Source organism: Lynx canadensis, chromosome C1, assembly GCF_007474595.2.
Source record: "Lynx canadensis isolate LIC74 chromosome C1, mLynCan4.pri.v2, whole genome shotgun sequence".
NCBI lineage: Eukaryota > Metazoa > Chordata > Mammalia > Carnivora > Felidae > Lynx > Lynx canadensis.
This window is the reverse complement of record NC_044310.1, coordinates 7,272,030-7,284,888: the sequence shown is the minus strand read 5'-3', so window position 1 is coordinate 7,284,888 and position 12,859 is coordinate 7,272,030. Positions and strand designations below refer to the sequence as shown.

At 43.3% G+C, this 12,859-nt stretch overlaps 1 long non-coding RNA gene across 1 annotated transcript; it reads right to left on the bottom strand.

Moving 5' to 3' along the window:
• Positions 1-3,542: 3,542 nt before the first annotated feature.
• Positions 3,543-5,692, bottom strand: LOC115522252. The gene is made up of 2 exons (XR_003971301.1): positions 4,592-5,692; positions 3,543-3,944 (listed from the first exon to the last, which is right to left on the bottom strand). It is a non-coding gene; the product is annotated as an uncharacterized LOC115522252 (long non-coding RNA).
• Between the last annotated feature and the right edge of the window lie 7,167 nt (positions 5,693-12,859).

Sequence of the window (12,859 nt, the reverse complement as noted above, 5' to 3'; positions counted from 1 at the left end):
TCTTTTCATTTTCTCAATGGTGTCTCCTGAAGAGGAAACTTTTAATTTTTTTTTTTTATATTTATTTTTGAAAGACAGAGAGACAGAGTACAAGCAGGGGAGAGGCATCATGAGAGAGGGAGACACTGAATCCAAAGCAGGCTCCAGGCTGTCAGCACAGAGCCCGATGCGGGGCTCGAACTCACAGATCATGAGATCATGACCTGAGCCAAAGTCAGATGCTTAACCGACTGAGCCACTCAGGCGCCCCAGCTGGTAACATATCTAAAAAACCTTTGCCAAACCCAAAATCGCAAAGACTCTCCTATGTTTTCTTCCAGAATCCTTAGGGTTTTAGCTCTTACATGTAGATCCATGATCCATTTTGAGTTAATTGTTGTACAACATGTAAGGTAGGGGTCTAAGTCCATATTTTTGCATATGGATATCCAATTGTTCAAGCAACATTTGTTGGAAAGACCCCACTGAATTGCCTTGGCATCCTGGTAAAAAATCAGTCGACCTCAAATACGAACTATGTATCTGGATTTTCCATTTTGTTCCATTGATTTTATGCTAGTACCACACTGTCTTCTTGATTACTGTAGCTTTATAGTAAGTCTTAAAATCAGGTAAATTCTTCAACTTAGTTTTTCTTTTCAAAAATTTTCTTTTTTGGCTATTGTAGGTCCTTTGCCATTTCCATACAAATCTTAGGATAAGCTTGTCAATTTCTACAGAAAAGCACCCTGGGATTTTATTGGGAGTGCACTGAGTCTATAGATTAATTTGGGGAGAATGGACATCTTTTTTTTTTTTTTTAATTTACATCCAAATTAGCATATACTGCAACAGTGATTTCAGTAGATTCCTTAATGCCCCTTACCTATTTAGCCCATCCCCCCTTCCACAACCCCTCCAGTAACCCTCAGTTCTCCATATTTAAGAGTCTCTTATGTTGTGTCCCCCTCCCTGTTTCTATATTGTTTTTGTTTCCCTTCCCTTATGTTCATCTGTTTTGTCTCTTAAAGTCCTTATATGAGTGAAGTCATATGATATTTGTTGTTCTCTGACTAATTTCGCTTAGCATAATACCCTCCAGTTCCATCCACATGGTTATAAATGGCAAGCTTTCATTCTTTTTCAGTGCTGAGTAGTATTCCATTGTATATATATATACCACATCTTCTTTATCCATTCATCCATCGATGGACATTTGGGCTCTTTCCATACTTTGGCTATTGTCGATAGTGCTGCTATAAACATGCATGTGTCCCTTCGAAACAGCACACCTGTATCCCGTGGATAAATGCCTAGTCCAATGGCTGGGTCGTAGGGTAGTTCTGTTTTTAATTTTTTGAGGAACCTCCATACTGTTTTCCAGAGTGGCTGCACCAGCTTGCATTCCCAGAGAATGGTCATCTTAATAATACTGAGTCTTCATGGGGCGCCTGGGTGGCGCAGTCGGTTAAGCGTCCGACTTCAGCCAGGTCACGATCTCGCGGTCCGGGAGTTCGAGCCCCGCGTCAGGCTCTGGGCTGATGGCTTGGAGCCTGGAGCCTGTTTCCGATTCTGTGTCTCCCTCTCTCTCTGCCCCTCCCCCATTCATGCTCTGTCTCTCTCTGTCCCAAAAATAAATAAAAACGTTGAAAAAAAAATTTTTTTAAATAATATTTCTTCCAACCCATGAACATGTTATAATGTTTCCATCTATTTAGATCTTCAGCAATGTTCAGTGGTTTGAGTGTACAGGCTTTGCATTTTTGTTAACTAAATTCCAAATACTCCTTTGGGTATTGTTCTGAACGGAATTTTCCTATTTTCAGTTTCAGATTGTTCATTGTTGGTGCATAGAAACACATCTAATTTTTTTTGTTGATCTTCATCCTGACAACTTACCATCTGTGATCATGTTATCTGCGAATAAACACAATTTTAATTCTTCCTTTCCAATCTGAACACCTTCTATTTTTGTTGCCATTTGCACTGAAGACCACCTAGAGTGCGATGTTGAAGTGGTAAGAGGAGATCTATTTGCCTTGTTCCCAACCTTAGGGGGAAAGCATCAGTTTTTCACTACTGAGTATGACGCTCGTTTTAGGGTTCATAGATGCCTTTCGTTATGTTGAGAAATTTCGCTTCACTTTGTTGAGTATTTTTATCATGAATTTTCAATTGCCTATTTCTCCTTTCATGCCTTTGACTCATGTCATTACCACCCTGATGCTAGATGCATATACATTTATAATGGTTATATCTTCCTGATGTATTGATCTCTTACCATCATGAAATGGTCCTCTTTGGATCTGTTAAATAACAAAAATTCAATCAAGTAATTCTATTTCTTTATTTAGATTTTGTGTAACCACTTATTTATTTATTTATTTAAAAAGTAATCTCTGTGCCTAACGTGGGGCTCGAACTCACAATCCTGAGATCAAGAGTCTCATGCTCCACCAACTGAGCCGGCCAGGGCACCCCCAACTAAGGACATTTTAAAGACTTTATTGTATTGTATTGTATTGTATTTATTTTACTTTATTTATACATGAATCAGCCAGCATCCTGTCTAGCAAGTAGAAGGGAGCTCCAAAGGGCCTACAGAAAAGGAAAGCCTTTTTATTTTATTAAAAAAAAATTTTTTTTTATTTTTTTTTATTTAAAAAAAAAATTTTTTTTTTCAACGTTTATTTATTTTTGGGACAGAGAGAGACAGAGCATGAACGGGCGAGGGGCAGAGAGAGAGGGAGACAGAATCGGAAACAGGCTCCAGGCTCTGAGCCATCAGCCCAGAGCCCGACGTGGGGCTCGAACTCACGGACCGCGAGATCGTGACCTGGCTGAAGTCGGACGCTTAACTGACTGCGCCACCCAGGCGCCCCCAAAAAATTTTTTTTTAATGTTTATTTATTTTTGAAGGAGAGAGCGAGCATGAGCGAGGGAGGGGCAGGGAGAGAGGGAGACACAGAATCCGAAGCAGGCCCCAGGCTCTGAGCTGTCAGCACAGAGCCTGACGTGGGGCTCGAACTCATGAACCCTGAGATCATGACCTGAGCCGAAGTCGGACGCTCAACCGACTGAGCCACCCAGGCGAGAAAAGAAAAGGCTTTTAAAATTAGGGAGTGGGGAAAAGAGGGCATTTTATTAGCAAAGAAGCCATTGTTTCAGGCAAGGTTGCCCTCCTAAGAGGAACAGAAGGGTGTATCAGTAAACTTCCTGATACTGACTAGGAAATTCCCATGTTAAATGTGACACATCTGGTGGGTTGAAACTGCAGTGAGATTAGGTATTAAACGTTGGTTTTACAGACTTGGGGCCTTAACCCAAGTGGCACCACTTTGGCCCCATGGTTTCTCCCTAACAATTCCCTCTTTTGATCAGACTCTCAGCTCAGCTGAGAGATGGGATCCTTAGCTACAGCTCTGTATTTCTCAAAGCTTCTGTTGCTCCTTTGCATGGTATTCCCAGGTCATGACGGTTTTCCTTAATCTCTGTGATCACCACCGGTTATAGCTTCGGGTTCACAATTTTTTTTTTTAAATAAAAAAAAGATTTTATTTTATTTTTTTATTTTTTAAATATGAGATTTATTGTCAAATTGGTTCACAATTTTTAGATTGGTTGTCTTCTTTATTCCTTTCGTGACGCTCCAAGTCTCAGGGAAATCATTTGCTGTGGGTTAGCAGCTGCAAAAATGCATTTAAAGCTTTTGAGAGCATTTAACATACCAGGGAGATTCTTATATTACTACAAATAGGGTAATTTCCAATGTTTGGAGGACACCTCGAAGCCATGGTCCCCGAGACCCAAACCAAAAACCAAATAAGTCAAAGAAAGACCCTGCTGAAGGAGCCGCTCTTTCAGTCAAGTGGCTTGCTCGGTGATTATGTAATCGAGATTCAACTTCCCCAGAAGTGTTCATCCAGGTGCAGAAGATGGTGTTGGCCAGATACCTCCTTGCTCAGCTAGAAGAGAGTCAAGGGCTATCTTATTATCAAGAACTACTTTGGCCAAAGATAAAAACAGAGAGACAGGGAAACCATAAGAGACTCTTTAATACAGAGAATAAACTGAGGGTTGGGGGGGGGGGTGTTGGGTGGTTGGGATTGGCTAAATGGGTGATGGGCATTAAGGAGGTCACTTGTTGGGATGAGCACTGGGTATTGTATGTAAGTCACGAATCACTGGGTTCTACTCCTGAAACCAATACTACAGTATATGTTAACTAACTTGAATTTAAGTAAAATAAATAAATATGGTATTTAAAAAAAAAAAAGAATTACTTTGACCAGAAAGTCCTAGAGGATTTCTGTTGGGTAGCTGTTGAACTTCAGCAGCAGATTTTGCAATAATTTTAAGAGTTGAGGGGCGCCTGGGTGGCTCGGTCGGTTGAGCGTCCAACTTCGGCTCAGGTCATGATCTCACGGACTGTGAGTTCGAGCCCTGCGTCGGGCTCTGTGCTGACAGCTCAGAGCCTGGGGCCTGTTTCGGATTCTGTGTCTCCCTCTCTCTCTGCCCCTCCCCTGTTCATGCTCTGCCTCTCTCTGTCTCAAAAATAAATAAACGTTAAAAAAAAAAAAAAATGAGTTGAGGAGTTCCTGTAGCCTGTTACCTGTATCCCTAACCAGGGAAGCAGGGTCAGGCCAAAAGGAGTGAATCCTGAATCACAGGGGCCTCCTGGTAGGTCCTTTTTGACACACGATGTAAATTTAGGGGAGTTGACCAATGAGACGTCTTATTGTGCTTGTGATAAGTTAGGAGCATGGTTTGATTTTCTCTGAGCCTGAAATAAAAGCTTGCTCTGAACTTCCAGGTTATCCCAGACGTAGAGATGAGGGCATTCTCTTTCCAGGACAACGTCAGAGTAAAAGAAAGGAAAAGAAGGAGAACGTTCTCACGTTTAAAGTGAGAAGCCTTGATCCGCCGTCTTAGGCAGAACGAGTCTACTGTGGCATCAGCCACTTGTCTTCTTTGCCCTTTGACTCGAGGTGTCCAGAGTCTGTGCAGGACCAGGTATCAGGGGATGCCTTTTTTCAGCCGTGGGAGGTGTACCCGAGGCTTAATACCTTCTGGTTTTGCAGCAGCGTCCATGGTCGGGGCACTTGGTGAGGTCTCTTCCAATGGGGCTCGAGAGCTGTCTTCCACGGCTCACGTTTCCAGAATACCCACTCATCAGGCTCTAGACTGTGATGCACAGGATCCTCTGAATTGGGATCTGGGAAGGCTTTGGTGATAGGCTTGAGTATAAGACCGTAGAGACTGATACTAGTATGCAGAAGGTTGTACAGTGATAGGATTTCAAGAAGTTTACAAGGTTTTCCTTACGGTTCATATGATCTGCCCAGTGAACTGGGTGCCTTGATCACTGGAGATTATAGAAGATCTACCCCAAGTGAAAAACGCATTTTTGAACACATTTTGAGCACATTTTCTTTGCCATTGTGAGGGCATCGGCAATGCGGCAGGGAAAGGCTTTAACCCATCTGGGAAACCAGAGCAGATTGGTAACTCGTAGTAGGTGGAAACTGAATGAAGGTCAGGTGCAGGTGTTCAAAGTGTCCAGAGGGAGAAGGCCTGAGGCCTCTGGGAACACAGACTGCTTTTGTCTTTCCACCAATGTCTATCTATAATTTGAGTCATTTTATTTTATTTTTAAGTTTATTTTGAGAGAGACAGCAAGAGAGAGAGAGAGACAGAGAGCGAGCGAGTGCACACGAGCAGGGGAGGAGCAGAGAAAGAGAATCCCAGCTGACTTCTGACTGTCAGCACAGAGCCCGACACAGTGCTCTAACTTTATGAGACATCAAAAAGTCCTTCATTCTCCCAAGCTATTTAAAAAAATGAAGACACATTTTGTGTTAAGACGTCACATCAACCTATTTGACTTTAAGTAAACCCAGGCAGAATAAAAGTTTTAATTTTAATGCTGATAACTAGAGACAGGTCTGTTTTAATTAAACCAACAACTGAGTATTTTCCCAGATTACGTGAACTCGAAAAAACATTTGGATTGACTTCCATCTGTCTGAGAGCTTTAGAATGCCGAATCCTTGCAGGCACTCGTCCAACTAAATAGAGCTCTTTGACAAATTCATTTTAGCAATACTATCGGAGGTAGAAAAATCTCACATTTGTAATATGAATAGGTATAGACACGCACACACACGCAGATGCAAGGACCCTATAGTTACTAATATTTGTGGAGAAGATTTTTAAGATTTGTATTTGTTCCTGGAATTGATTTTAAGGAAGAGGTGCTAAAGTTTGGGTACAAGAGCCCTTTTAGCCTCCCCCACCCTCTTTTTTTTTTTTTTTTTTCAGTCTCAGGTGATTGTGGGCTGTGTTTACATTTCAAAGTCCTGATGAGATGTGTCCCTTTAAGGGACAGAGAAAGAATGCAAGTTCCTCCAGAAGGACTTTGGTTTCCTAAAGCCAATAGTTTTACAACCTGTTTAAGATAATGAGGGGAAGTTTGGGGACTGGGAAAGGAATAGGTGAACTTTGAATTGCCTCTAGTTTTGTAAAGATTTGTAAGATAAGGACAGTTGCTTTCGTTCCTCAAATAACTGGGTCGTAACTTAAATGATACCACCGTTGATCCACCAACTCAAGTACACTATTCTCAATTTGCTTTTTTCCCTCTGGGTACATAGTTCTAATTTTAAATATTTCTGGCAATACCAAATAATCCCCCTTTTGGTGCAAGACGGTCCACAAAGAGGGTGCAAAGGATATTAATGGCCCAAGATGCAGAGTTACTCCCAATGAGAGCCAAAACACAGAAACACAACCCCAAAGTCTCAGGCAGGCAGAAAGCCAAGCCCAGCTCTGGGGAGAGGAGAGGAGCAGGAAGGCAGCTGGGACACGAAGGATCAATAACCAGTGGGTCTGGATTTGGAAAGGAAGGGACAACGTGACAACCAGGCACTATAGACAGAGATTCAGAAGAGGTGATTCTGGTAAGAATTTCCACCCTCTGTTGGCTTCTGCCAGTTCTTCCAGGGTCCCCTCTGCGGGCTCTGCTATCACCATAGCTTCCCCTTGGCTGTTTACCAGAAAATCTTTCAGTTTCATCAACTCTGGGAGGGGCCCATATGGCAGCCCATCTTGGAAGGCAGATGTGGGGGTGTCTGTAAGGCCATTAACTTGGATGACTTTTGTTTACAGTTCTGTAGTCCTTTCCAAGTGGAGAAACAATTCAGACAGAGGGTTACTACACTGGGCCCTGAGCAGGAAGTTATGTCAGTCTTCAGGCTTTTGTTTTAGGTGCCTCTTACATTTATAATTTTTCATTAGCTGTTAATGAAACTAATTTGGAATCTTGAAACCTTTTGGAGGCTTTGTTTGCCAGTTAAAACAGGTATCCTATTTGGTTTAATTTGGGAATTTCTGCTTTTGAGGGTACTCCTTTCTTTTTTCTTTTTCTTTTCTTCCTTCCTTCCTTCCTTCCTTTCTCTTTCTTCTTTTTTTTTTGTTAAGTAGGCTTCACCTCCAGCACAGAGCCCAATGCGGGACTTGAACTCATGACCCTGAGATCAAGACCTGAGCTGAGATCAAGAGTTGGATGCTTAACTGACTGAGCTACTCAGGTGGCCCTCAATAGTGGCTCAGTAGGACCCTAGCTGCAAATGGAGTTAACTCTCCCATTTTTGTACAGCCATATCCAGCCACAAATTGGGGCAACCCCACTTTTCTCTGGTCTTATTTTGGGGCCTCCAGCCTGAAGGTTACCAAGCCAAATTCCTCAGGACACAAAACAAGCACAGTAAGATTCTGCTGTTTTTGCTAGATATCTACCACTTCTGGGACTATCGTTTTTAGACATAAAATAATCAGGTGTGCTGAAAGGTTGAACGCTTCTCTTTAGACTTGAAGAATCCCATTAGCTAAGACTTTCGGTTTCTCAGAGCCAAACTGGTACCCAAAAAGGACATGCCATGACGTTGAGGACTGTGTGTGTTTTACGGTTTACCTTGTCACATGAAGTTCTCTTGAGGTTGGTGGGTGACCTGACCTGTTCCGTGACCAACTTATCCTATCACAGGAGTCTTCCGGAGATGCCAAGTGCTCTAACAGTCTTTAAATGCTCAACCTGTGCCCACAGATTTTTGTGGCTTTTTGGCCTGAGATCCCCGCTAACAAGCCTTTATCTATATTAAACAAGACAAACAAACGTGCATCTTAATGCATCGGCAGCAACCAGTAGATGTTACAAGTATCCTGGCCACAAGACGGCCCCGTACGTACTACCACCAATTCCCTTGGAAACTTGCTGAGGTTTTCCATTAGGGGACTTACGATCTGAAAGGCTAGGGGCTTGCTCTGGGCAGACCCTCTGCCAGCTCAGTTGGGCTCTGGGCAAATATGGCAGGCAACTTGGGCTGCCAGCCCAAGCTGATCTGCCCTGTAAAGGAAAGCTGATTATATCAGGAGCCCCAACACAAAAACAGCAGAGCTCAGAACCAGGAGGAACTCAACCAACAGGCAGTGAGAAAGGCAGTGAACCCAAACGGTTCACGGATACCACATCTGTGTTTCTCATGGCTTCCGAATGCTGCTGGAAGTTCGTCTTGGATCCCACTACTGCCGCCAAATCTGTTAAATAGCAAAAATTCAACAAAATACATTTTAAAGATCTAATTGGCTTTCTTAATCGATTCATGAATAGGGCAGTACCTGGCTAGCAAGTAGAGAAGAGCTCCAAAGGTTACAGAAAAGGAAAGGCTTGTGAAGGTAGAGAGGAAGTGGGGAAAAAAGGAAATTGTTAGCAAAGAATCTGTTGTTTTAGGCAAGGTTGCCTTCCTCAAGGGAACAGAAGGGTCCATCAGTAAATTTCCTAATGCTGACCAGGAAATTCCCATGTTGATTGGTTAAGTTACATTCCTGGGGGGTTGAAAATGCAGTTAGGTTAGGGATTGAGTGTTGGTTTTCTGACTTGGGGCCTTAATCTAAATGCCACCATTTTGGGCCTGTAGTTTTCTTTTCAACATTTCCAGTAATAGTTCTTGTCTTAAAAAGTTGGTTTTTTCTGGTGTTGCTATAGCCATTCCAGTCCTCTTGTGGATTACTATTTGCATGGCAAATATTTCCAACCTTTTACTTTCAACCCGTTTGTGTCTTTGAAACTAAAGCAACTCTAGTGGACAGCATGTTGTTGGATCCTGCTTTTTGAAAATTTTTTTAACATTTATTTATTTTTGAGAGACAGAGTGAGACAGAGCACGAGTGGGGTAGGGATGGGGGGGTACAGAATCCAAAGCAGGCTCCAGGCTCTGAGCTGTCAGCACAGAGCCCAGTGCAGGGCTTGAACTCACAAGACCACAAGATCATGACCTGAGCTGAAGTCAGACGCTTAAACAACTGAGCCACCCAGGTGCCCTAGATCCTACTTTTAAAAATCCAGTTTGGCAATCTCTGCATTTTGATTGGAATTAATTCATATGTAATTATTTTTTTTTTTAATTTTTTTTTTCAACGTTTATTTATTTTTGGGACAGAGAGAGACAGAGCATGAACGGGGGAGGGGCAGAGAGAGAGGGAGACACAGAATCGGAAACAGGCTCCAGGCTCCGAGCCATCAGCCCAGAGCCTGACGCGGGGCTCGAACTCACGGACCGCGAGATCGTGACCTGGCTGAAGTCGGACGCTTAACCGACTGCGCCACCCAGGTGCCCCCATATGTAATTATTAATATAAGTGGATATATGAATGCCACTTAGCTATTTGTTTTCTATGTCTCATGTCTTTGTTCCTCTGGTCAGCTTTTACTGCTTCTTTTGTGTGTGTGTGTGTGTGTGTGTGTGTGTACACGTGTGTATACCACTATAATCCCTAAGTTGATTTTTAACTGTGTCTTTTTTTGAGTTATTTTCTTAGTGGTTGTCTAGGGATTACAATGTGTATCTCTAATTTATTACAGTGTACTTCAGCTTAGTACTGAAAATTCTGGTAAAATATAGCAACTTTACTATATATAGCTCCATTTCCTTATTCATCCCTTTTACTATTACTGTCATATGCATCAGTATGTCATAACCCCAATAATACATGTTATAATTGCTAGTTTAAACACTGTTTTTTAAAAAAATAAGAAAAGAGGAAAATATAAAGTGTTTTCTTTTTTGTTATGTGTTTATCATTCCAGAGATCATTACTCCTTTTGGTGAACTTCAGTTACTGTCTGTCGTTGTCTTCCATTAGCCTAAGGCCTTCCTTTAGTATTTGCGTATTTCTTCTTGTAGTATTTCCTGTAGGACAACTCTGCCAGCCCTAATTCTTTTTTTTTTTTTTTTTTCCTTTAAATCTGGGAATGTCTCTAACTTGCCCCTGGTTTTTTGAAAGATAGTTTTGCTGGGTATAAAATCCTGGCTTGCTGAGAATTCTTTGAGCACTTCAAGAACCTCGTTTCAGTGGCTGGGACTTTTAGTTTCTGCTGAGTAGTTGGTTACTGTCATTCCCCTATATATGGTGAGCTGATTTGCTCTTGCTGTTTTTAGAACTATCCCTTTGAACTGGTTTTCAATAGGTTAACTATGATGTATCTAAGCGCAGATCCCTCTGTGGTTATCCTAGAGGCCCACAGGGTTAGAACTGTAAATGAATGTCTTTCAACACATTCAGGCAGTTTTCAGCCCTTAATTTTTCACATATTTTTTCTGCCTTTTCTTTCCTCTCCTCCTAGAACCCCCATTTCACATATGCTGGTACACTCTGTCCAGATTTTTTTACTTTTACATTTTTAGTTTGGCTTCCTGATGGTTACCCTGTGTCTACCTAACTTAGCTGCCAGCTGAGGATTTGGAAGTCATGCCAGACCCACTGGAGGCCCTCGGGCCCCACCCTCGGTGTTTCTGTATGCATCAGGAGCTGCGCTCACACCTCTCCCAGGCCTCAACTTTGCTGTGGCTTTTGCTTGCGGCTGGGCTTCCAGAATTTCCCCTGCACATTTGCAGGTTTCTGGTAGCCAGGGACATGCTGAGCACTTACCTTGTCCTCCCTCCCATGGCACTCTCACTTTCAGAGTCTCCCCATTAAGTTTCTGGCTAGTCTGCTTCCTGCCCAACTGAGACCTCAGGCTAGCAAGCCTCGGGTTTTTCCCATTCCTCACCAGGTTTGCCACTTTTAGCTGACAAAAAACCCTACAGCTCTCCCCCTCCACCCCAAACCAAAGATGGTCAAGTATGCCCCCTTCAGAGCAGAGCCCTGATCTGGTAAAACGGCTTCCCTTACCAACAGAGAGACAGTGGGGATGGGGGACAGCCCCAGGGGAGAGGGCTGCGGGCCTCCACTGCTCTTACTTGAAGAAGTTATAGTAGTTTTTCCCAAGAGTAATTGCTTTTTAATTCATCTGCCTTTGGTCAATTTCCAGAGTCTTGTTTTTAATACTTTTTTCCAAGTTTCAGACTTTTTTATGTTTTGCAGACTGCCTGTCCTCTTCACACTGGGGGAGGCCGGAGCTCCCCCCAAAGCACTGCCCTTTTGTCTGCACTGAGGGCCTTCATCTGGAGTCCACCAGGGGGCACTCAGGGGCCTGAGGGTTTCCAGACACTGATTTGGGGGCAAAGTGAAACAGACCCTGTGCCGAGGCTGCCTCCACTGGCATTCCTCTTCCGCAGGCTGCGTTCAGCACCTCAGCCTCAGAGCACAGGGGAGAGACACCAAGAAGCAGAACATTGCAGGGAGAAGCTTCAAAAAGGACGAAGGGATCAGGAACCTCCCCCAAGTCCTGTTCTTCTCCAGGGGCTAACTAGAATTTGCAGGGTCCTTTGGGGGCCTGGCTGGCTCAGTCAGTAGAGCACGTGACTACTGATCTTTGGGTTGTGAGTTTGAGCCCCATGTTGGGCAGAGTTTATTTTAAAAAGTTTTCAGGGTTCTTGACTGCAGGGGTACTGCCTCCTGCCTGTCTTGCCTCCTTCTCAGGGTGGGCAGAGCAAAGTGAGCTCATGCCTAGGAAAGTTCCTTGCAAACTTCAAATCGCTACACAGTTTTAAGATGCCATTATATGTAACGTGACAAGGAGACTCAGTGCAGGGAAAGTGGCTTTCTCAGCTAGTCAGTGGCAGAACGGAACTTAAACCCAAGTCTACTAAGAGCCCAGTACTCTGTCCTCATCGGAATAGCAGGCCATAATCAGGCAGACTCACAGAGACATGTTTCCCCAGCAAAATTGGGTTTAGCTGCATATTAGAGACCTTTAGTTGACCTTAAAAGGAAAGTTCAATAGAAATTAACTTTCGGGGTCCCTGGGTGGCTCAGTCGGAAGACGTCTGACTCTTGATTTCGGCTCAGGTCATGATCCCAGGGTCATGGGATTGAGCCCCGCGTCAGGCTCCACACTTAAGGTTTTCTCTCTCTCTCCCTCTGCCCTTCTCCCCTGTGCACTCCGTCTCTCTCTCTCTTGAAAGAAAAGAGAAAGCAAAGCAAAGCAAAGCAAAGCAAAGCAAAGAAAAGGGAGGAAGGAAGGAAGGAAGGAAGGAAGGAAGGAAGGAAGGAAGGAAGAAAAAAATACACATTAACTTTCTATGACTAGTTTTGGAGAACAAATGACACTTCTGGAAATTGTACAGGTTGAACTTTCCACAATGGCTCCGTTCAAGAGAGCCTCAGCGCCTCTACACCTTTCAGCTTTGTTGCAAGGATTTCGTCTTTCTGTGGGGCTTGGTCGCAAGGAAAGCCTACCATCAGGTTTTGTTGCAGGAACAAATTGATTGCTCTAGTCTGAGATTTGGCGAGCGAGAGAAATGCTGAGTCAATGTGACTAAACATCTGGACACACCCAAGTCACCACCGAATAGACATCGTTTTAGGTAAACATGTTTAAACACCTAATGGAACAGCCCCCCGTTCTTTTTCTTCTGTTACTAATGTTACGTGCTATGCG